The following is a 23,349-nucleotide window of genomic DNA, read 5'->3' as shown; positions in this document are numbered from 1 at the left end:
AATATGATCATGCACTAGAATAGAAAACAGATGATAAAATAAAGTACAATGAAAACAGAAGGATAAAGAAAAGAAAAGAAGAATAGAACGTGACCAACTCCGTGACGGTGGCTACTGATCCCTCCGGTGAATCCTTTGGAGCGTTTGAGCTCCTTAATATTGCGCCCCTGTCTTTGCTGCTCTTCTCTCATGATCCTCTGATCCTCCTTTATCTGATGGAGGATGACAGAGTGATCTTGATGCTCTATCCTCAGCTAGTCCACGGATGAAGTTAGCTCCCCTAGAGATGTATTCAGTTGGTCCCAATAGTCTCGGGGAGGGAAGTACATTCCCTGAGGCATCTCCGGGACCTCTGGTGGATGTGGCTAAATAGGCTCGTGCTGTTGTCCGTGTGCTGGCTCCCTGACGCTCTCCATCCTCTTCTTTGTGATGGGTTTGTCCATGTCAATGAGGGTGTCTCCTGCTATACGAACTCCAGCTGAGTTGCATAAGTGATATATGAGGCGAGGGAACGCTAGCCGTGCTTGGGTGGAAGCCTTTTCCACTATCTTGTAGATCTCTTGAGGAATGACCTTGTGCACTTCCACCTCATTCCTGAGTATGATGCAATGAACCATTATTGCTCGGTCAATAGTAACCTCAGATCGGTTACTTGTGGGGATGATAGAGCGTTGGACCTACTCCAACCATCCTCTAGCCATGGGCTTGAGGTCAGGCCCACCCAGTTAGTAAGACTTGCCATGTGCGTCCCTCCTCCATTGAGCTCCTTTCACACAGATGTCAGCAAACACTTACTCTAGCCTTTGGTCAAAGTTGACCCTTCTAGTGTAAAAATATGGGTCCCCTTGCATTTGAGGCAACGGCAGCGCTAGTCTCACACTTTCCGTGCTGAAATCCAAGATTTGTTCTCTAACCATGGTGCGCTAGTTTTTAGGCATTGGGTTCACACTAGTGTCGTGCTTCTTGGTGACCCAAGCATTGGCAAAGAATTCTTGCACCATTAAGGTTCCAACTTTTGAGATAGGATTGGCTAGAATTTTCCAATCTCTTCTCTAGATTTCTTGTTGGGTCTCCAGGTATTCATCTTCTTTGAGCCTAAAGATGACCTCAGAAATCACCCTTTTCTGCCTCACCACATTATACAAGTGGTCTTGGTGAGCTTTGGTGAGGAATCTCCATGTTTTCCAAGGTTCGGAAGCGAAAGCGGGGCTTTTCCTTTTCTCATTCTTGAAGATTCGCTGGCTTTTGGTGCCATGGAAGAAGAGTAGAGAAAAAAAGCGGAGCTTTTCTAACATCAAACTTAAGAACTTTGCTCATCCTCGAGCAAATAAAAACAAAAGGAAAGGAAAATAGAAGAAGTAAGAAGAAAAGATAGAGGGAGAAGAGTAAGAAGGCTTCGGCCAAGTGGTGTGGGCGAAAGAAGAAGGGAAGTATATGAAGAGTAATATGGAGGAAGAGAAGAGTATTGTGAAGGTGTGAGTATGAATAAAGGAATTAAGGGGTATTTATAGGGGTAGGAGGGTTGGGGTTCGGTCATATGGGAGGGAAATATGGGGGGGAAAGTTTGAATTTGAAGTGGGTGAGGTTGTGGGAAAATGTGTTGATGGGATTTATGAATGGTTTTGGGAAGAGTGAAAGGTAATAGGGATGGGATTGATGAATGTGTATTGGGAAGAAGAAAAGTAGGGTGTGGGAATCAAGGTTGAAAAAGTAGGAAAGAGAAGGAAAGGTGGAGTAGGTGGAGATTCGGTGAGACCCACTGGTTTAGGAAGCTTCAAAACTCGAGTGCCCTTGCCCCTGCCTGGGCGTTCAACACTAGTTCTGGGCGTTGAACACCAGGAAGGGATACTTTTTTTGTCGGCTTGGTGGGGTGTTCAACGCCAAGAATGGGCGTTGAACGCCTATTGGGGGCCAAAGAAATAGCCCAGAGTTGCTCCTGTAGGGCATTGAACGCCCTTGCTCTCTCCACAATTAGCGTTGAACGCTAGTGAAGCTCCTTAAAGGGCATTCAACGCCTGTAAGGGGCTCTCCCCAGGGTGTTCTATTTTCATCCTAAGCATTTTTGCTCTGTTCTAGGTGCTACACATGATCACAAACATTAAAAAGCAAGGGAAAACCATGAAAAATACTAGAAAAGAAAATGATACAAAATCAAACTAAATTAAACAAAAGCAAGAAAATACTAAACATATGGTTGGGTTGCCCCCCAACAAGCACTTCTTTACCGTCACTAGTTTGACAGACAGCTCCTTTATGGAGGTTGGTAGGGGATCAGATCTTCACCCTTATGGTGAACTTTCTTCCTATGCTCTCATGGATTAACTCAACATGTTCCAGAAATAGAATCCGGCTCACTGTGTGTGGAATGACTGGGCTCTTAGTGAAGACAACTCTCATGCCAGGTGAGAAGTCTTTAGTTGGAATCTTCTTGTTACTCCAGCCCTTGGGTACTTTCTTCTTCGTACCTCTTTCTTTAGTAGATGGTGATGGCTGCTTAATACCAAATTTAGGTCTGATGTCATGGAGCTCTGTAATGCTCTCTACTGAGAGAGAAGGTTGGAACACTAAGTGTTGCACAGAGTACCTCCTTTATCTAAGGGAGAGTAAGGATTTGGGATCTTAAATAGAATATGATCCTCATTCAACCTCAGGACTAACTCTCCATTTTCCACATCAATCAAGGCCTTTGCAGTAGCAAGAAAAGGCCTTCCAAGGATGATGGAGTCGTCCTTGTCCTCCCCAGTGTCTAGTATCACAAAGTCTGCAGGGGGATAAAGGTCTTCAACCTTAGAACGTCTTCCACCACGCCATCTGCCCATTTCATGGACATATCTGCCATCCCCAATGAGATTCTGGTTGGCAGCACCTCTTGGATCTCTAGCTTCTTCATCACAGAGAGAGGCATGAGGTTGATGCTTGATCCTAGGTCGCACAATGCCTTCTCAAAAGTGATGGTTCCTATAGCACAGGGAATAAAAAAGCTTCCAGGGTCTGGCATCTTCGGAGGCAGCTTCTTCTGGACCAAGGCACTGCACTCCTTGGTTAGTATCACCATCTCATCTCCCTTCAGGGCCGTCTTCACAGAGATGGTATTTTTCAAACAGGCCATATAGGGGGGTTTCATCTCTAATGCCTCTGTAAAAGATATTGACTTGCAGCTTCCTGAGGATTGCCAATGTAAGAACCGAGCAAGTTGCTCTTCCTTAGATTCCCCTTGCACGTCCGGATGGGGGTGCTCTTCAGGTTCCTCCATCTTCATAGGGGTGTTCATGGGGACAGTCCTAGTCTCCACTTGAGTCCTAATTTCCTTCAGTTCCTCAGTGGCAAGCTTCTCTTTGGGTTCGGTTTTAGCCTCTATAGTGAGAGCCTTGCACTCTTCCTTTGGATTCACCTCAGTGTTGCTGGGAAGAGTGTTGGATGGGATCTCTGGGATCTTCTTGCTTAGCTGACCTACCTGAATCTCCAAGTTTCTAATAAAGGACCTAGTTTCTGCCATGAAACTATAAGTGGTTGATGAGCAAATAATTTATACCCTTTTTGGCATTTTTTTACATAGTTTTTAGTATGATTTAGTTAATTTTTATTAGTTTTTATTCAAAAATCACATTTCTGGACTTTACTATGAGTTTGTATGTTTTTCTGTGATTTCAGGTATTTTCTGGCTGAAATTAAGGGACCTGAGCAAAAATCTGATTCAGAGGCTGAAAAAGGACTGCAGATGCTGTTGGATTCTGACCTCCCTGCACTCGAAGTGGATTTACTGGAGCTACAGAAGCTCAATTGGCGCGCTCTTAATTGAGTTAGAAAGTAGACATTCTGGGATTTCCAGCAATATATAATAGTCTATACTTTGTCCGAGATTTGATGGCCTAAACTGGTGTTCAAAGTCAGCCTAAAATATCTTGGCGTAAAACGCCCAAACTGGCACCAGAATTGGAGTTAAACGCCCAAACTGGCACCAAAGCTGGCGTTTAACTCCAGGAATAGCCTAAGCATGAAATAGATTCAATGCTCAGCCCAAGCACACACCAAGTGGGCATCGGAAGTGGATTTCTGCACTTAGTTATTCATTTTCTGTAAACCCTAGTTATTAGTTTAGTATAAAAACTACTTTTAAAGATTTATTGATTATCGAGAGTTTTTTCTTTTGGACTTTTCGAACAAAAGTTCCTATTTTGATATTGTACATGTTTCGAGGCTGGCCTCACGGCCATGCCTAGACCTCTTTTCACTTATGTATTTTCTACGGTGGAGTTTCTACACCCCATAGATTAAGGTATGGAGCTCTACTGTTCTTCATGAATTAACGCAAGTACTATTGTTTTTCCTTCAATTCACACCTACTTCTTCTCCAAGATATACTCTTGTTCTTAATTCAGTTAAGTCAGATGAAGGGGTGACCCGTGACAATCACCCAATCTTCGTTACTCGCTTAGCCAAGATCGCGTGCCTGACAACCACAAAGCGGTCTACATGATGTTCAACGTAGTCATTGGACGACAGCCGGAGTATATTCTCTTGGGCCTCTAATCTGTGATTCATATTGTCTCTCCTGAGAACAGAGCATCTGAATCTGAGATTAGAACCTTCGTGGTATAGGCTAGAATCATTGGCAGCATTCTTGGGATCTGGAAAGTCTAAACCTTGTCTGTGGTATTCCGAGTAGGATCTGCGAATGTTGGGCGCAGTGACAGTGTGCAAAAGGACAATGGTCCTATTCCGACGCTAGCGGGAACCGACAGATGATTAGCCGTGCGGTGACATTGCATATGGATTTGTTTTCATCCGAGAGGATCTTACAGCTTGCCATGGAATGAGGTAACGCATGGTTGGAAGAAGGCAGTGGGAAAGCAAAAGTTCAGAAGCAAGAAAGCATCTCCAGACACTTATCTAAAATTCCCACTAATGAATTACATAAGTAACTTTATTTTATTTTATATTTTATTTATGTTTTTAATTATCAAAACCTCATAACCATTTGAATCCGCCTGACTGAGATTTACAAGATGACCATAGCTTGCTTCAAGCCGACAATCTCCGTGGGATCGACCCTTACTCACGTGACCATATGCACTTGGACGACCCAGTGCACTTGCTGGTTAGTTGTGCGGAGTTGTGAAGAAGTGTTGAGATTACGATCGTGCGTGCCAAGTTTTTAGCGCCGACGTCAGAGATCACAATTTCGTGCACCAAGTTTCTGGCGCCGTTGCCGGGAATTGTTCGAGTTTGGACAACTGACGGTTCATCTTGTTGCTCAGATTAGGTACTTTTATTTTATGTTGAAGCTTTTTAATTTTTATTTATTTTCGAAAAAAAAGAAAAAAATTTTATGGTTCTCGAAAAATTCAAAAAAATATATTTTATTTTGTTCTTCAGAATTTTTAAGAATGATTTCTAGAGTTTCATCATGATCTGTTGAAACCTGGCTGGCTTTCAAGCCATGTCTAATCCTTTGGACCGAGGCTTCCACTTATCATTGCAGGAGCCTTTTGATTCCCATCAATTTGGCTGTTGTATGTAATGCTCTGCTGAAGCTTGGCTGGCCATTGGCCATGTCTAATCTTTTGGACCGAAGCTTTCACATAAAGCTAGCCATGTCTAAAATTTTGGACCGAAACATTAGACTAACATTGCATGATTCCTGAAATTCTTATTAAAAAGTTTGAATTTCTTTATTTTCTTTTCCAAAATAATTTTCGAAAAATCCAAAAAAATTTATAAAACCATAAAAAACCAAAAATTTTATGTTTCTTGTTTGAGTCTAGTGTCAAATTTTAAGTTTGGTGTCAATCGCATATTTTTAATTTTTCTAAAAAATTTCGAAAATTCATGCATGTGTTCTTCATGATCTTCAAGTTGTTCTTGATGATTTTCTTTGTTTGATCTTTGCATTTTCTTGTTTTGTGTATTTTCTTGTTTTTCATATACATTCTTGAATTATTAGTGTCTAAAGTTTGAAAATTTCTAAGTTTGGTGTCTTGCATGTTTTTCTTTTCTTAAAAATTTTCAAAAACATGTTCTTGATGTTCATCATGATCTTCAAAGTGTTCTTGGTGTTCATCTTGACATTCGAAGTGTTCTTGCATATTTTTCTTGTTTTGATTCATAATTTTTATGTTTTGTGTCATTTTTATGTTTTTCTCTTTCCTCATTAAAATTCAAAAATAAAAAAATAATATCTTTCCCTTATTCTTCTCATAAATTTCAAAAATTTTGAGTTGACTTAGTCAAAAAATTTTAAAATTTAGTTGTTTCTTATTGGTCAAGTCAAATTTTCAATTTAAAAATTCTATCTTTTCAAAACTTTTTTGAAAAATCAAATCTTTTTCATTTTTCTACCATGTATTTCGAAAATTTCAAAATGATTTTCAAAATCTTTTTCTTATTTTCATTTCATATTTTCGAATTCATTGCTAACATTTAATATTTTGATTCAAAAATCTCAAGTTGTTACTCAATCTTTAAATTTTAAAATCATATCTTTTAGTTTCTTGTTAGTCAAGTAATCAACTTTAATTTTCAAAATCAATTCTTTTTAAATTTCCTTTTCAAATCTTTTTCAAAATAAATTTCAATCATATCTTTTTCAAAACTTAATTTCAAAATCTTTTCTAACTTCTTATCTTTTCAAAATTGATTTTCAAATATTTTTCAATTAACTACTTGACTACTTGTTTATCTTACTAATTCTTATATTTTTCAAAATCATCTAACTAATTTTCTCTCTCTCCAATTTTCGAAAATAATTAACCTATTTTTCAAAATTCTTTTTAATTAACTAATTATTTTAAATTTTAATTTTAATTTTATTCTTTTTTATAATTTTTGAATTCTAACTAATAATTAAAATAAAAAAATAATTTCTTTTATTTTTAATTAAATTCGAATTCTTCTCTCTCTCATCTCTTTCTATTTATTTAATTGATTGCTAACACTTCTCTTCTCCTTATAATTCGAACCCTCTTCCTCTCTCTGTGTTCGAATTTCTCTCTTCTCATTCTTCTACTCTTCTCTTCTTCTACTCACATAAAGGAATATCTATACTGTGACATAGAGGATTCCTCTTCTTCTCTGTTCTCTTCTTTTTCATATGAGCAGGAGCAAGGATAAGAACATTCTTGTTGAAGCTGATCCGGAACCTGAAAGGACTCTAAAGAGGAAGCTAAGAGAAGCTAAAGCACAACACTTTGGAGAGGACCTGACAGAATTTTTCGAAAAAGAAGAAGAGATGGCCGAACCCAACAACAATGGTGGAGATGCAAGGAAGATGCTTGGTGACTTTATTGCACCCTCTTTTGACTTCTGTGGAAGAAGCATCTCAATTCTTGCAATTGGAGCAAACAACTTTGAGCTTAAGCCTCAATTAGTTTCTCTGATCCAGCAGAATTGCAAGTTTCATAGACTTCTATTGGAAGATCCTCATCAGTTTTTAGCTGAATTCTTGCAAATCTGTGACACTGTTAAGACCAATGGGGTTAATCCTGAGGTCTACAGACTTATGCTTTTCCCCTTTGCTGTAAGAGACAGAGCCAGGACATGGTTGGACTCACAACCTAAAGATAGCCTGAACTCTTGGAAAAAGTTGGTCAATGCCTTCTTGACCAAATTCTTTCCACCTCAAAAATTGAGCAAGCTTAGAGTGGAAGTCCAAACCTTCAGACAAAAGGAAGGTGAATCCCTCTATGAAGCTTGGGAAAGATACAAGCAATTGATCAGAAGGTGTCCTTCTGGCATGCTTTCAGAATGGAGCATCATATGCATATTCTATAATGGTCTGTCTGAATTGTCCAAGATGTCATTGGACAACTCTGCTGGTGGATCTCTTCATCTAAAGAAGACGCCTGAAGAAGCCCATGACTCATTGAAATGGTTGCAAATAACCAGTTCATGTACACTTCTGAAAGGAATCCTGTGAATAATGGGATAACTCAGAAGAAAGGAGTTCTTGAGATTGATACTCTGAATGCCATATTGGCTCAGAATAAAATATTGACTCAGCAAGTCAATATGATTTCTCAGAGTTTGACTGGAATGCAAGCTGCTTCCTGCAATACTAAAGAAGCTTCCTCTGAAGAAGAAGCTTATGATCCTGAGAATAATGGAAGAAGTGAATTACATGAGAGATTCCTATGGAAACACTTACAATCCTTCACAGAGGAATCATCCTAACCTCTCATGGAAGGATCAACAGAAGCCTAATCAAGGCTTCAATAATAATAATGGTGGAAGAAACAGGTTTGGCAATAACAAACCTTTTCCATCATCTTCTCAGCAACAGACAGAGAATTCTAAGCAGAACCACTCTGACTTAGCAACTGTAGTCTCTGATCTATCTAAGACCACTCTCAGTTTCATGACTGAAGCAAGGTCCTCCATTAGAAATTTAGAGGCACAAGTGGTTCAGCTGAGTAAGAAAATTACTAAACTCCCTCCTAGTACTCTCCCAAGCAATACAGAAGAGAATCCAAAAAGATAGTGCAAGGCCATCTACACGTCCAACATGGCCAAACCTGTAGAGGAGGGAAAGGCAGTGATTTCCATTGAGGAAGACCTCAATGGACGTCCACTGGCCACTAAGGAGTTCCCTAATAAGGAACCAGAGGAATCTGAGGCTCATATAGAGACCATAGAGATTCCACTAAACTTACTGTTGCCATTCATGAGCTCTGATGAGTATTCTTCCTCTGAAGAGGATGAAGATATTATTGAAGAGCAAGTTGCCCAATATCTAGGAGCAATCATGAAGCTGAATGCCAAGTTATTTGGTAATGAGACTTGGGAGGATGAACCTCCATTGCTCATCAAGGAACTGAATGATCTGGTTCAACTGAAATTACCTCAGAAGAAACAAGATCCTGGAAAGTTCTTAATACCTTGTACCATAGGCACCATGACCTTTGAGAAGGCTCTGTGTGACCTGGGGTCAGGAATAAACCTTACGCCCCTCTCTGTAATGGAGAAACTAGGGATTTTTGAGGTACAAGCTGCTAAAATCTCACTATAGATGGCAGACAATTCAAGGAAACAGGCTTATGGACTTGTAGAGGATGTCTTAGTGAAGGTTGAAGGCTATTACATCCCTTCTAATTTCATAATCCTAGACACTGGAAGAGATGAAGATGATTCCATCATCCTTGGAAGACCCTTCCTAGCCACAGTAAAAGCTGTGATTAATGTGGACAGAGGAGAGCTAGTCCTTCAATTGAATGAGGACTACCTTGTGTTTAAGGCTTAAGGATCTTCTTCTGTAACCATGGAGAGGAAGCATGAAAAGCTTCTCTCAATACAGACTCAAACAAAGCCCCTACACTCAACTTCTAAGTTTGGTGTTGGGAGGCCATCACTAAGCTTTGAATCTCTGTGAGGCTCTCTAAGAGCTCACTGTCAAGCTATTGACATTAAAAAAGCGCTTATTGGGAGGCAACCCAATGTTATTTAATTATTTTTATTTATTTTTCATTGCTATTTTATGTTTTCTTTAGATAGATGATCATGTGAAGTCACAAAAACAACTGAAAAATCAAAAACAGAATAAAAAATAGTATCAAAAATAGCACACCCTGGAGGACAGACTTACTGGTGTTTAAACGCCAGTAAGGATAGCAGAATGGGCGTTTAACGCCCAGCCTGGCAGCATTCTGGGTGTTAAACGCCAGAATGGGCAGCACTCTGGGCGTTTAACGCCAGAATGAGCTGTCTGGCATCTGGTTAACGCCATATATGGGCATCTGGCTGGCGTTTAACGCCAGAAATGGGCAGCAGAGTGGCGTTCACTACAAAAAAATGGAACATTTCTAACAAAAAAATTGTATCAAATTTAAAATTGTTACAAAAAATAGTATTTTGTAATAATAATATGTGATTGTTACAAAAGAATAATATTTTGTAACAACATTACAAATTTTTGCAAAACATGATAATATTTTGTAACAACCTGTTTTATTTTGTAACAAATTATGTTAGTTTTTGTAACGAGATGGTATTTTGTTACAAAATATTGTAATATTTTGTATAAAAAAAATAAGTTGCAAAAATTCAAAATATTTTGTAACAAATTTTGCTTTTTTTTTCAAAAACTCCAATTGTTTTGTAACAAAAAATTAATTTGTCACAAAATTTAATATTGTTTGTAACAAGTTAATTATTTGTCACAAAATATAAATATATTTTATAACAATTTTTTTTCAAAATGTTAAACACTTTAAGAGTAAAAAAAATTATGTATATATTTTTTTCAAAATAATTTTATTTTATAACATCCTGCATTTTTGAAAATCTAAATATAAATAAATTGTGATTTTAACTTATTAAGTTTAAACTTTATAATTTTAGAAATTATTTTATTAGAAATAATTAAATAGATTCGGAGATAATTTTATTATAAATCAATTAAGATTCTTAAGTAATTTTATTATAATTGAATATTTTGCATAATTTTAGTAATTAAAAAATAAAAGAGAATTGTATAGCTTAATTTAAGTAACTTTTATCATAAAAAAGTTATGACTTATTATTAACTTAAACTTCTTATTTTATAAACTAATCTATTAAGAGTAATTAAATTAGTTTTATTAATATTTAGAGTTTAATTAATTAATATTTTTGTGCAAATTTTATAATTGGTTATTTAAAATTAAAATTCAACAATAAAAATATTATACAATTTAATTTAAAAAATTTTATAATTAGTTATTCTTGTGCAAATTTTATAATTGATTATTTTTATAAAATTATTATATTACTCGTATATGTTTTATCCTAATTCTAAAATTACCAAATAAAATCCTAATTTCACTAAATTCCTAAATTTATACCCTAAATCCCTAAATTAAAACACAACGCACACACACATACTTTCAAAAAGAAAGGGGAAAAACGGAGAAGGAAGGAAAGGGAGTTTTTGAGAGAACTAGAGAAACAGAGGATGAGAGATTGAGGGAGAACGGGACGCAGAGGGAAGAGGAGAAGAGGGAGATGGTGCTGGTGGGTATCCTTGCCACCGTCACCGTCGTTATCGCACGAGAGAAAGAGAGCCCGCGTTCGAGAGAGAAAAGGAGATGTTGTCTGCGCTGCTACCTCCATCGCGACCGATCCGTCGCTGCTACTGCTAGGGTTTGTTGCCGCCACCTCTGCCAACGCCGACGAGCCCGAAGAGAGAGATAGGAGTTCGCAGTGAAGAGAGACGTGACGGGGAAAATAGGGGCTCGTATCGCTGCTTCCGTTGCTGGAGACGGAGGTTCCCGTCGATCTGCACGCCGCTGTTGCCATCGGAAACCACTGCTGAAGCCACGATGCCATGGTGGTTGCTACTGGAGCTATACGTTACTGCCGTTGGGGCCAGTGATGGAGGTGTTGTTGCAGACTCTATTTCGGTTTAGGTCCTTCACTCCTTTAACTTGTTCTACTTCCACTTTTACTTTATGGTCATCTTATTTCTGCTACCTTGTCTCCATTCTATTCTTTGTCAGTTACCGAAATTTCGAATTATTATTGTTGCTGTCGGAGAGGGCTGTCAGGGTTGCCATTCTAGTTCTAATGTCATTACCACTGCTACTGCTAGGAGAGTGAAGAGTCATCGGAAATCCTACTGCTGTTGTCGAGTTCATTATTAAGGCGACATCGAGGTAGGGGGTTTAACTTAAATGACTTTAATTTTAGAATACCCATAAAGTTTATTGAATGATTGCAAATAGGTTTAATTTTTATGAGTAATTGATTGGTTATGTGGATATTGAATTGTGGCTGGAAATGTGATTGAGCTTGTGGTTTTTGTGAAATTGATTGATTGCGTGTGAATTACGAATTGTTGATGAGTGATTGAATGCTGAATCTTGATGGATTGTATTGGTTGATTATTGTTGGGCTGGTTATTAAATATGTTGGGATAGTGGTAGAATTGGTTGGTGATTGTTTTGAAATTGATTTTGAGAAATATTGAAAGTTAAACTTGAAATGCTAAACTTTATGTTGAAAATCAGAGTTTTAATATAAAGCGGCAACTTTGAAAGTGCACCAGCAACTTAATAGAGATTGGAATAGTATGAGACTAAAAGATAAGTGAACTACAACAAGTATAGTTATTAATATTCAATTTTGAAGATTTCGTATTAACTAGAGAGTTAGTTATGATTTTTCAAAGTTGAATAGTAAAATCTGATTTTCTGCATTACTTTCAAATGGAGTTAGAAACTTTGAAAAGCTATAACTAATTATGTAATGATCGGAATTGCATGAGACCAAGTCTGGGTTAACCTTGGAAATATAAGAAACTAAACTGGAAAATTTGAGACCTTTTTGTTAAATATACAATTTATGGAAAATTTTTAAAGTTAGGTTGTTAAATCTGTCCTGCAGCAGAAAAGGTCAAACAGGGCAGCAACTTGTTTGTCTTGCTGCAATTTCTACGAGCTGAGTTTTGGAGTAAAACCAATTTTGTTATAAAATTTGATTAACTTGGTTTGTTTCTCTAAAATTTCAGAATTTTAGGAGTTAAGGATTGGGAGTTGTGAATTTTTGAATATTGGTGGTCAAAGTTGGAAAGAAACAGATTTCAGCAAGCTATGCATCAACTTCCAATACTTGTAACTCTTAGAATTGAACGAAAATTGGATTGCAACCAAGACACACTTGTTTCTGGATGAGCTAGGAGTTTTCAAACCAAAATTTAGCTTAATTGGAGTTTTGTAATAAAAGTTATTCAAATTGAAAGGTACTAAGCTTGTTTGCTTCTAAAAGAGATTCTGACTCATTTTTACTTAACTTCTAGGTTATGTAACTTCTTCATTAAAAATGGTATTAACCCAGAACCAATTGAGAAAGAAACCTGGTTAAGTGAAGTTGAACCATATTAATTTTTAAGGTTATTAGATTTAACTTGGATTTTATACTGAATTTTGAATATAACATGTTGCTATTTTCTGGTTTTATGCACTGCAGAGCAGTCACGGTTTTTCTTCTATTTCTAAGACTAGAGAAATCAGAAAATTATAATCTTTAGTTTGTTAGAAAGATTATTTCAAGATGAACGTATGGACATAAAGTTTGCGCAATTCTGAGTTTATTTGCTATATTAAAAACAGAAAAGAAGATAGAGTGTTAAGAATGTCTTAGTAACAGTTATGAGTTCATAAAATTAAAGATCAATCTTAGCGTTATATGGCTGATTCAATGTTAGAATTTGTTTGATTCTGAATTGATTTGATACTGGATAGGTTGAAAAGAGTTTGGTAAATTATTTGGTTGGGACCCGTAAGGGTGGTTAAGTCTTATTTTCAGAAGAGATCATGTCTGAATTTTTATAAAAGTATAAGGATCTATTTATGACATTTGACTTGTGTCATGGTTGAGAAATGACAAATGTCCTATTATTTGGTTTGATAAATTTGGTTGTGTATTGGCTGAGAAATAAGTTGTGAATTGGTTGTTTTTATTGGAACCGTAGACGGTGAAAATATCCAAGTTTTAGGGGAGGTTCTACCAAAATTTTTCTAAACATTTTGGATAAAACTTAATAGAAAAAATTATAATTAGTGTTATGTCTTGTTTCTAATTTTTTGTTTCGTTTTTTTTTTTATTTACAAGAGTGCTGAAATGGTGACCACATGCTACCTTGAGGGCTCAAGAATATTTTGATTTATAGAGACATTAATCTATGTTAGAACTTTTAACTTTTGTTGAACTTATGCAAGACATATAACTTATAGAACTAATCAATGTATTCACTAAGGTTATTTTGTTTTAAAACAATTTTAGCTAAATGAGGCATGTTTGAATTATTTATGTTTTTGCATATTATATAAATGTAGACTTGCTTATTAAAATAGTTAATAGATTAGTTAATTTAAAAAATAATTTAGTAAATTATGCATGCAATTTGTATTAAAAAAATGGTTATAAAATAATTATTTTGCTTTTGTAACTAAAGAAAAAAAACCGTTACAAAATCAAGTTACATTTTGTAACAAAATTTTATGATAGGAAAAAATAGATTGTCACCAAAAATACCTTGAAGATCAAAATTTGTTACTACTTTTGTAATGACTTTTGGTTTTTTGTATCAGAAAAATTTGTTACAAAATATCATTTTGAATTGTAACAGTTCCATTTTTTGTTACAAAAACTTGTTGTAACGGGACATACTGCAACGGCCCCTCTTTTTGTTACAAAATCTTTTGTTTCAAAATTTCGATTTTTTGTAACAATTTTTTTTTTACAAATATTGCTTTTTCTTGTAGTGGTTTAACGCCAGGAAAGGTAGCAGAGCTGGCGTTAAACGCCAGATTTGGCACACAATGGGCGTTTAAACGCTAGAATGGTGCAGGGACTCAATTTCCTTGACACCTCAGGATTTGTGGACCCCACAGGATCCCCACCTACCTCACCATTCAAATTCAAACCATTTCCCTCCCAAACCCAACCCCTCATACACGGCTACCCTCTCTCCCTTTCCCTATAAATACCCCTCCTTACCACCTTCATTTTCACACAACATACACACTACTACCCCCTTGGCCGAACCACTCACCCTCTCCATCTCCTCCATTTCTTCTTCTTCTACTCATTTCTTTCTTCTTTTGCTCGAGGACGAGCAAACCTTTTAAGTTTGGTGTGGAAAAAGCTCTGCTTTTTTTTTTGTTTTCCATAACCACTAATGGCACCAAAGGCCGGAGAAACCTCTAGAAAGAGGAAAGGGAAGAAAGTTGCTTCCACCTCTGAGTCATGGGAGATGGAGAGATTCATCTCAAAAGTGCATCAAGACACTTCTATGAAGTTGTGGCCAAGAAAAATGTGATTCCCGAGGTCCCCTTCAAGCTCAAAAAGAGTGAATATCCGGAGATCCGACATGAAGTTCGAAGAAGAGGTTGGAAAATTCTCACCAACCCCATTCAACAAGTCGGGATCTTAATGGTTCAAGAGTTCTATGCTAATGCATGAATCACTAAGAACCATGACCAAGGTGTGAACCCGAACCCAAAGAATTAGCTCACTATGGTTCGGGGGAAATACTTGGATTTTAGTCCGGAAAATGTGAGGTTAGCATTTAACTTGCCAATGATGCAAGGAGACCCTCACCCTTTCACTAGAAGGGTCAACTTTGATCAAAGGTTGGACCAAGTCCTTAGGGACATTTGTGTGGAAGGCGCTCAATGGAAGAGAGACTCAAGAGGCAAGCCGGTTCAACTAAGAAGGCTTGACCTCAAGCCCGTGGCTAGGGGATGGTTGGAGTTCATCCAACGCTTTATCATTCCTACTAGCAACCGGTCTGAAGTTACAATAGACCGGGCCATCATGATCCATAGTATCATGAATGGAGAGGAAGTAGAAGTTCATGAGATAATATCCCTAGAACTCTACAATGTGGCGGACAAGTCCTCTACTTTGGCAAGGTTAGCCTTCCCTCATCTCATCTGTCACCTCTGCAATTCAGCTGGAATTGTTATAGAGGAAGACACCCTCATTGAAGAGGACAAACCCATCACTAAGAAAAGGATGGAGCAAACAAAAGAGCCCACTCATGGACCTCAACAAGAGCATGAGAAAATTTCTCATCATGAAATCCCTGAGATACCTCAAGGGATGCACTTTCCTCCACAAAACTATCGGGAGCAAATCAACACCTCCTTAGGAGAATTGAGTTCCAACATCGGACAACTAAGGATGGAGCATCAAGAGCACTCTATCTTCCTCCATGAAATTAGAGAAGACCAAAAAGCCATGAGGGAGGAGCAACAAAGGCAAGGAAGAGACATTGAAGAGCTAAAGCACTCCATAAGATCTTCAAGAGGAACAACTAGCCGCCATCACTAAGGTAGACCCGTTCTTTAATTCCCTTGTTTTTAATTTTTTGTTTTTCATTTCCTATGCTTTATGTTTTATTTATGTTTGTGTCTTTATTACATGATCATAGTGTCTAGTGTCTATGTCTTTAAGCTATGAATGTCCTATAAATCTATCACCTTTCTTAAATGAAAAATGTTTTTAATTGAAAAAGAACAAGAAGTGCATGGTTTGAAATTTTATCTTGAAGTTAGCTTAGTTATTTTGATGTGGTGGCAATACTTTTTGTTTTCTGAATGAATGCTTGAACAGTGCATATTTTTTATATTGTTGTTCATGAATGTTAAAATTATTGGCTCTTGAAAGAATAATGAAAAAGGAGAAATATTATTGATAACCTGAAAAATCATAAAATTGATTCTTGAAGCAAGAAAAAGCGGTGAAAAACAAAGCTTGCGGAAAAAAAATGGCGAAAAAAATAAAAGAAAAAACAAGCAAAAAAAATAATAGCTCTTTAAACCAAAAGGCAAGAGCAAAAAGCCAGTAACCCTTTAAACCAAAAGGCAAGGATAAAAAGGATCCAAGGCTTTGAGCATCAGTGGATAGGAGGGCCCAAAGGAATAAAATCCTGGCCTAAGCGGCTAAACCAAGCTGTCCCTAACCATGTGCTTGTGGCGTGAAGGTGTCAAGTGAAAAGCTTGAGAATGAGCGGTTAAAGTCGTGATCCAAAGCAAAAAGAGTGTGCTTAAGAACCCTGGGCACCTCTAACTGGGGACTCTAGCAAAGCTGAGTCACAATCTAAAAAGGTTCACCCAGTTATGTGTCTATGGCATTTATGTATCCGGTGGTAATACTGGAAAACAAAATGCTTAGGGACACGGCCAAGACTCATAAAGTAGCTGTGTTCAAGAATCAACATACTGAACTAGGAGAATCAATAACACTATCTAAATTCTGAGTTCCTATAGATGCCAATCATTCTGAACTTCAAAGGATAAAGTGAGATGCCAAAACTGTTCAGAAGCAGAAAGCTACAAGTCCCGCTCATCTAATTGAGACTAATCTTCATTGATATTTTTGAGATTCATTGCATATTCTCCTTTTTTTATCCTATTTTGATTTTATTTGCTTGGGGACAAGCAACAATTTAAGTTTGGTGTTGTGATGAGCGGATAATTTATACCCTTTTTGGCATTATTTTTACATAGTTTTTAGTATGATTTAGTTAATTTTTATTATATTTATATTAGTTTTTATTCAAAAATCACATTTCTGGACTTTACTATGAGTTTGTGTGTTTTTCTGTGATTTCAGGTATTTTCTGGCTGAAATTGAGGGACTTGAGCAAAAATCTGATTTAGAGACTGAAAAAGGACTGCAGATGTTGTTGGATTCTGACCTCCCTGAACTCAAAGTGTATTTTCTCGAGCTACGAAAACCCAATTGGTGCGCTCTCAATTGCATTAGAAAGTAGACATCATGGGATTTCTAGAAATATATAATAGTTCATACTTTACTCGAGTTTTGATGGCTCAAACTGGCGTCCAAAGTTAGCCTAAAACTTCTTGGCGTAAAACGCCCAAACTGGCACCAGAATTGGAGTTAAACACCCAAACTGGAACCAAAGCTTGCGTTTAACTCCAGGAACAGCCTAAGCACGAAAAAGCTTCAATGCTCAGCCCAAGCACACACCAAGTGGGCCCCGAAAGTGGATTTCTGCATTATCTGCACTTAGTTACTCATTTTCTGTAAACCCTAGTTATTAGTTTAGTATAAAAACTACTTTTAGAGATTTATTGATTATCGAGAGTTTTTTCTTTTGGAATTTTCGAACAAAAGTTCCTATTTTGATATTGTACATGTTTGGAGGCTGGCCTCACGGCCATGCCTAGACCTCTTTTCACTTATGTATTTTCTACGGTGGAGTTTCTACACCCCATAGATTAAGGTATGGAGCTCTACTGTTCTTCATGAATTAATGCAAGTACTATTGTTTTTCCTTCAATTCACACCTACTTCTTCTCCAAGATATACTCTTGTTCTTAATTCAGTTAAGTCAGAATGAAGGGGTGACCCGTGACAATTACCCAATCTTCGTTACTCGCTTAGCCAAGATCGCGTGCCTGACAACCACAAAGCGGTCTACATGATGTTCAACGTAGTCATTGGACGACAGCCGGAGTATATTCTCTTGGGCCTCTAATCTGTGATTCATATTGTCTCTCCTGAGAACAGAGCATCTGAATCTGAGATTAGAACCTTCGTGGTATAGGCTAGAATCATTGGCAGCATTCCTGGGATCCGAAAAGTCTAAACCTTGTCTGTGGTATTCCGAGTGGGATCTGGGAAGGGATGACTGTGACGAGGTTCAAATCTGCGAATGTTAGGCGTAGTGACAGTGTGCAAAAGAACAATGGTCCTATTCCGACGCTAGCGGGGACCGACAGATGATTAGTCGTGCAGTGACAGCGCATATGGATTTGTTTTCATCCGAGAGGATCTTACAGCTTGCCATGGAAGGAGGTAACGCATGGTTGGAAGAAGGCAGTAGGAAAGCAGAAGTTCAGAAGCAACAAAGCATCTCCAGACGCTTATCTGAAATTCTCACTAATGAATTACATAAGTAACTTTATTTTATTTTATATTTTATTTATGTTTTTTATTATCAAAACCTCATAACCATTTGAATCCGCCTGATTGAGATTTACAAGATGACCATAGCTTGCTTCAAGCCCACAATCTCCGTGGGATCGACCCTTACTCAGCCAGAAAATACCTGAAATCACAGAAAAATATACAAACTCATAGTAAAGTCCAGAATTGTGATTTTTATTTAAAAACTAATAAAAATATACTAAAAACTAACTAATTCATACTAGAAACTATGTAAAAACAATGCCAAAAAGTGTATGAATTATCCGCTCATCACAACACCAAACTTAAATTGTTGTTTCTCCCCAAGCAACTGAAAATCAAATAGGATAAAAAGAAGAGAATATACTATAAATTCTAAAATATCAATGAAACTTAGCTCCAATCAGATGAGCGGGACTAGTAGCTTTTTGCCTCTGAACAGTTTTGGCATCTCACTTTATCCTTTGAAGTTCAGAATGATTGGCATCTATAAGAACTTAGAATTCAGATAGTGTTATTGATTCTCCTAGTTCAGTATGTAGATTCTTGAACACATCTACTTTATGAGTCTTGGCCGTGGCCCTAAGCACTTTGTTTTCCAGTATTACCACTGGATACATAAATGCCACAGACACATAACTGGGTGAACCTTTTCAGATTGTGACTCAGCTTTGCTAAAGTCCCCAATTAAAGGTGTCCAGGGTTCTTAAGCACACTCTTTTTTTTTTGCTTTGGACCTCGACTTTAACCGCTCAGTCTCAAGTTTTCACTTGACACCTTCACACCACAAGCACATGGTTAGGGATAGCTTGGTTTAGCCGCTTAGGCCAGGATTCTATTCCTTTGGGCCCTCCTATCCACTGATGCTCAAAGCCTTGGATCCCTTTTTACCATTTCCTTTTGGTTTTAAGCGCTATTGGCTTTTTTTGCTCTTGCCTTTTGGTTTAAAGAGCTTTTGGCTTTTTCTGCTTGCTTTCTTTTTCTTTTATTTTTGCAATTTTTTTCTTTTTTTTCGCAAGCTTTTCTCTATTCACTGCTTTTTCTTGCTTCAAGAATCAGTTTTTTTATTTTTCAGATCATCAGATAACATTTCTCCTTTTTCATCGTTCTTTCAAGAACCAACAATTTTAACATTCATAAACAACAAATTCAAAAGACATATGCATTGTTCAAGCATTCATTCAGAAAACAAAAAGTATTGTCACCACATCAAAATAATTAAACTAGTTTCAAGGATGAATTCGAAATCATGTACTTCTTGTTCTTTTGTGATTAAAGACATTTTTCATTTAAGAAAGGTGATGGATTCATAGGACATTCATAGCTTTAAGACATAGACACTTAGACACTAGTGATCATGTAATAAGACACAAACATAAATAAACATAAAGCATAGTAGACGAAAAACAGAGAAAAAATAGATAGACAAAGAGATTAAGGAACGGGTCCACCTTAGTGAGGGTGGCGTCTTCTTCCTCTTGAAGAACCAATGGTGTTCTTGAGCTCCTCTATGTCTCTTCCTTGTCTTTGTTGTTCCTCCCTCATAGCTCTTTGATCTTCTCTAATCTCATGGAGAATGATGGAGTGCTCTTGGTGCTCCATCCTTAGTTGTCCCATGTTGGAACTTAATTCTCCTAGGGAGGTGTTAATTTGCTCCCAATAGTTTTGTGGAGGAAAGTGCATCCCTTGAGGCATCTCAGAGATTTCATGATGAGAAATTTCCTCATGCTCTTGTTGAGGTCCATGATCTCTTGTTTGCTCCATCCTTTTCTTAGTAATGGGCTTGTCCTCATCAATGAGAATATCTCCCTCTATGTCAATCCCAGCCGAATTGCAGAGGTGGCAAATGAGGTGAGGAAAGGCTAACCTTGCCAAAGTGGAGGACTTGTCAGCCAGCTTGTAGAGTTCTTGAGGTATAATCTCATGAACTTCCACTTCCTCTCCAATCATGATACTATGGATCATGATGGCCCGATCCACAGTTACTTCGGATCGGTTGCTAGTAGGAATGATAGAGCGTTGGATGAACTCCAACCATCCTCTAGCCACAGGCTTAAGGTCCGGTCTTCTCAATTGAACCGGCTTGCCTCTTGAGTCAACTTTCCATTGAGCTCCTTCCACACATATGTCCATGAGGGCATGGTCTAACCTTTGATCAAAGTTGACCCTTCTAGTGTAGGGGCGTGCATTTTCTTGCATCTTTGGCAAGTTGAACGCCAACCTTACATTTTCCGGACTGAAATCTAAGTATTTCCCCCAAACCATTGTAAGCCAATTCTTTGGGTTTGGGTTTATACTTTGATCATGGTTCCTAGTGATCCATGCGTTTGCATATAACTCTTGAACCATTAAGATTCCGACTTGTTGAATAGGATTAGAGAGAACTTCCCATCCTCTTCTTCTAATCTCTTGTCGGATCTCCGGATACTCGCTCTTTTTGAGCTTAAAAAGGACCTCATGGATCACCTTTTTCTTGGCCACAACTTCATAGAAGTGGTCTTGATGGACCTTTGAGATGAATCTCTCCATCTCCCATGACTCAGAGGTGGAAGCAATTGCCTTCCCTTTCCTCTTTCTTGAGGTTTCTCTGGCCTTAGGTGCCATTGATGGTTATGGAAAATAAAAAGCAATGCTTTTACCACACCAAACTTAAAAGGTTTGCTCGTCCTCGAGCAAAAGAAGAAAAAAAGTAGTAGAAGAAGAAGAAAATGGAGGAGATGGAGTTAGAGAGTGTATTCGGCCAAGGGGGAGAAGTAGTAGTTGTAATGTGTGAAAATGGAGTAGTGTTGAGGGGTTTATATAGGGGTGGGGGGAGGTTAGTTTTCGGCCATTAGGGTTGGGTTTGGGAGGGAAAAGAATTTGAAATTGGAGGTAGGTGGGGTTTATGGGGAAGAGGTAATAAGGTGATTGGTGAAGGGTATTTGGGAAAGAGTGTTATGAGAAGGTGTGAAGAGGAGAGAAGAAGAGGTGGGGTAGGTGGGGATCCTGTGGGATCCACAGATCTAGAGGGGTCAAGGACATAGCATCCCTACTCCAATTAGGCGTGCAAAACGCCCTTAGAATGCATGTCTGGCGTTAAACGCCAGCTTGCTGCTTGTTTCTAGCGTTTAACGCCAGCTTTTCTCCTATTCTTGGCGTTAAACGCCAATTCCATGCTCTGTTCTGGCGTTAAACGCCAGTCTGGTGCTTGTTTCTGGCGTTTAATGCCAGCTTGATGCTTCTTTCTGGCGTTAAACGCCAGTTTGATGCTTCTTACTGGCGTTTAAACGCCAGTAAGCTCTTCCTCTAGGGTGAGCTATTTTTAATGCTATTTTTCATTCTGTTTTTGATTTTTCAATTGTTTTTGTGATTTCACATGATCATCAACCTAAAGAAAATATAAAATAGCAATGGAAAATAAATAGATATAATTAAATAACATTGGGTTGCCTCCCAACAAGCGCTTCTTTAATGTCAATAGCTTGACAGTGAGCTCTCATGGAGCCTCACAGATAATCAGAGCAATGTTGGGGCCTCTCAACACCAAACTTAGAGTTTGGTTGTGGCCTCCCAATATCAAACTTAGAGTTTGAATGTGCGGGTTTTGTTTGGCTCTGTTCTGAGAGAAGCTTCACATGCTTCCTCTCCTTGGTTATAGAAGGAAAACCTTGAGTCTTAAATACAAGGTAGTCTTCATTCAACTGAAGGATCAACTCTTCTCTGTCAACATCAATTATAGCCTTTGTTGTGGCTAGGAAGGGTCTGCCAAGGATGATGGATTCATCCTCATCCTTCCCAGTGTCTAGGATTATGAAATCAACAGGGATGTAAAGACCTTCAACCTTTACTAACACGTCCTCTACCTATCCATAAGCCTTTTTCATGGATTTGTCTGCCATCTCTAATGAGATTCTTGCAGGTTGTACCTCAAAGATTCCCAGTTTCTCCATTACAGAGAGTAGCATGAGGTTTATCCCTGACCCAAGGTCACACAGAGCCTTCTCAAAGGTCCTGGTGCCTATGGTACAAGGTAAGAAGAACTTTTCGGAATCCGGTTTCTTCTGAGGCAATGTCTGCCTCATCAATGCACTTAGTTCATTGGTGAACAAGGGGGTTCATCCTCCCAAGTTTTATTACCAAATAAACTGGCATTCAACTTCATGATTGCTCCTAGATACTTAGAAACTTGCTCTGCAATGGTGTCTTCATCCTCTTCAGAGGAAGAATATTCTTCCGAGCTCATGAATGGCAGAAGGAGGTTCAATGGAATCTCTAGGGTCTCTGTATGAGCCTCAGATTCCTTTGGTTCCTCAAAGGAAAACTCCTTTCTATCCAGAGGACGTCCCATGAGGCTTTTCTCACTGGGACTCACGTCCTCCTCACTCTCTCTAGGTTCGGCCATGTTGGTCATAGTTATGGCCTTGCACTCTCTCTTAGGATTTTCTTCTGTATTGCTTGGGAGAGTACTGGGAGGAGTTTCAGTAATATTCTTACTTAGCTGACCCACCTGTGCCTCCAAATTTCTAATGGAGGACCTTGTTTCATTCATGAAACTTTTTGTGGTCTTAGATAGATCAGAGACTATGGTTGCCAGGCCAGAATGGCTCTGTTCAGAATTCTCTGTCTGTTGCTGAGAAGATGATGGAAAAGGCTTGCTATTGCTAAACCTATTTCTTCCACCATTATCGTTGAAGCCTTGTTGAGGCTTCTGTTGGTCCTTCCATGAGAAATTTGGATGATTTATCCATGAAGGATTATAGGTGTTTCCATAGGGTTCTCCCATGTAAGTCACCTCTACCATTGCAGGGTTCTCAGGATCATAAGCTTCTTCTTCAGAAGATGCTTCTTTAGTACTGTTGGATGCAGCTTACAATCCATTCAGACTCTGAGAAATTATATTGACTTGCTGAGTTAATATTTTATTCTGAACCAGTATGGCATTCAGAGTATCAATTTCAA

At 38.0% G+C, this 23,349-nt stretch overlaps 1 protein-coding gene and 1 non-coding gene across 2 annotated transcripts in view; one reads left to right on the top strand and one right to left on the bottom strand.

The window, feature by feature from the left end:
• Positions 1–23,349, top strand: part of LOC112716677 (calcium-transporting ATPase 8, plasma membrane-type-like) — a 72,869-nt gene that overhangs the window by 20,503 nt on the left and 29,017 nt on the right. The gene's annotated exons all lie outside the window — the stretch shown is intronic.
• Positions 7,631–7,734, bottom strand: LOC112719370 (small nucleolar RNA R71). The gene has a single exon (XR_003161674.1). It is a non-coding gene; the product is annotated as a small nucleolar RNA R71 (small nucleolar RNA).

This window comes from Arachis hypogaea, chromosome 10, assembly GCF_003086295.3.
Source record: "Arachis hypogaea cultivar Tifrunner chromosome 10, arahy.Tifrunner.gnm2.J5K5, whole genome shotgun sequence".
NCBI classification, from domain to species: Eukaryota; Viridiplantae; Streptophyta; class Magnoliopsida; order Fabales; family Fabaceae; genus Arachis; species Arachis hypogaea.
The sequence above is the reverse complement of the archived record's forward strand: the minus strand, read 5'-3'. Positions and strand labels throughout refer to the sequence as shown.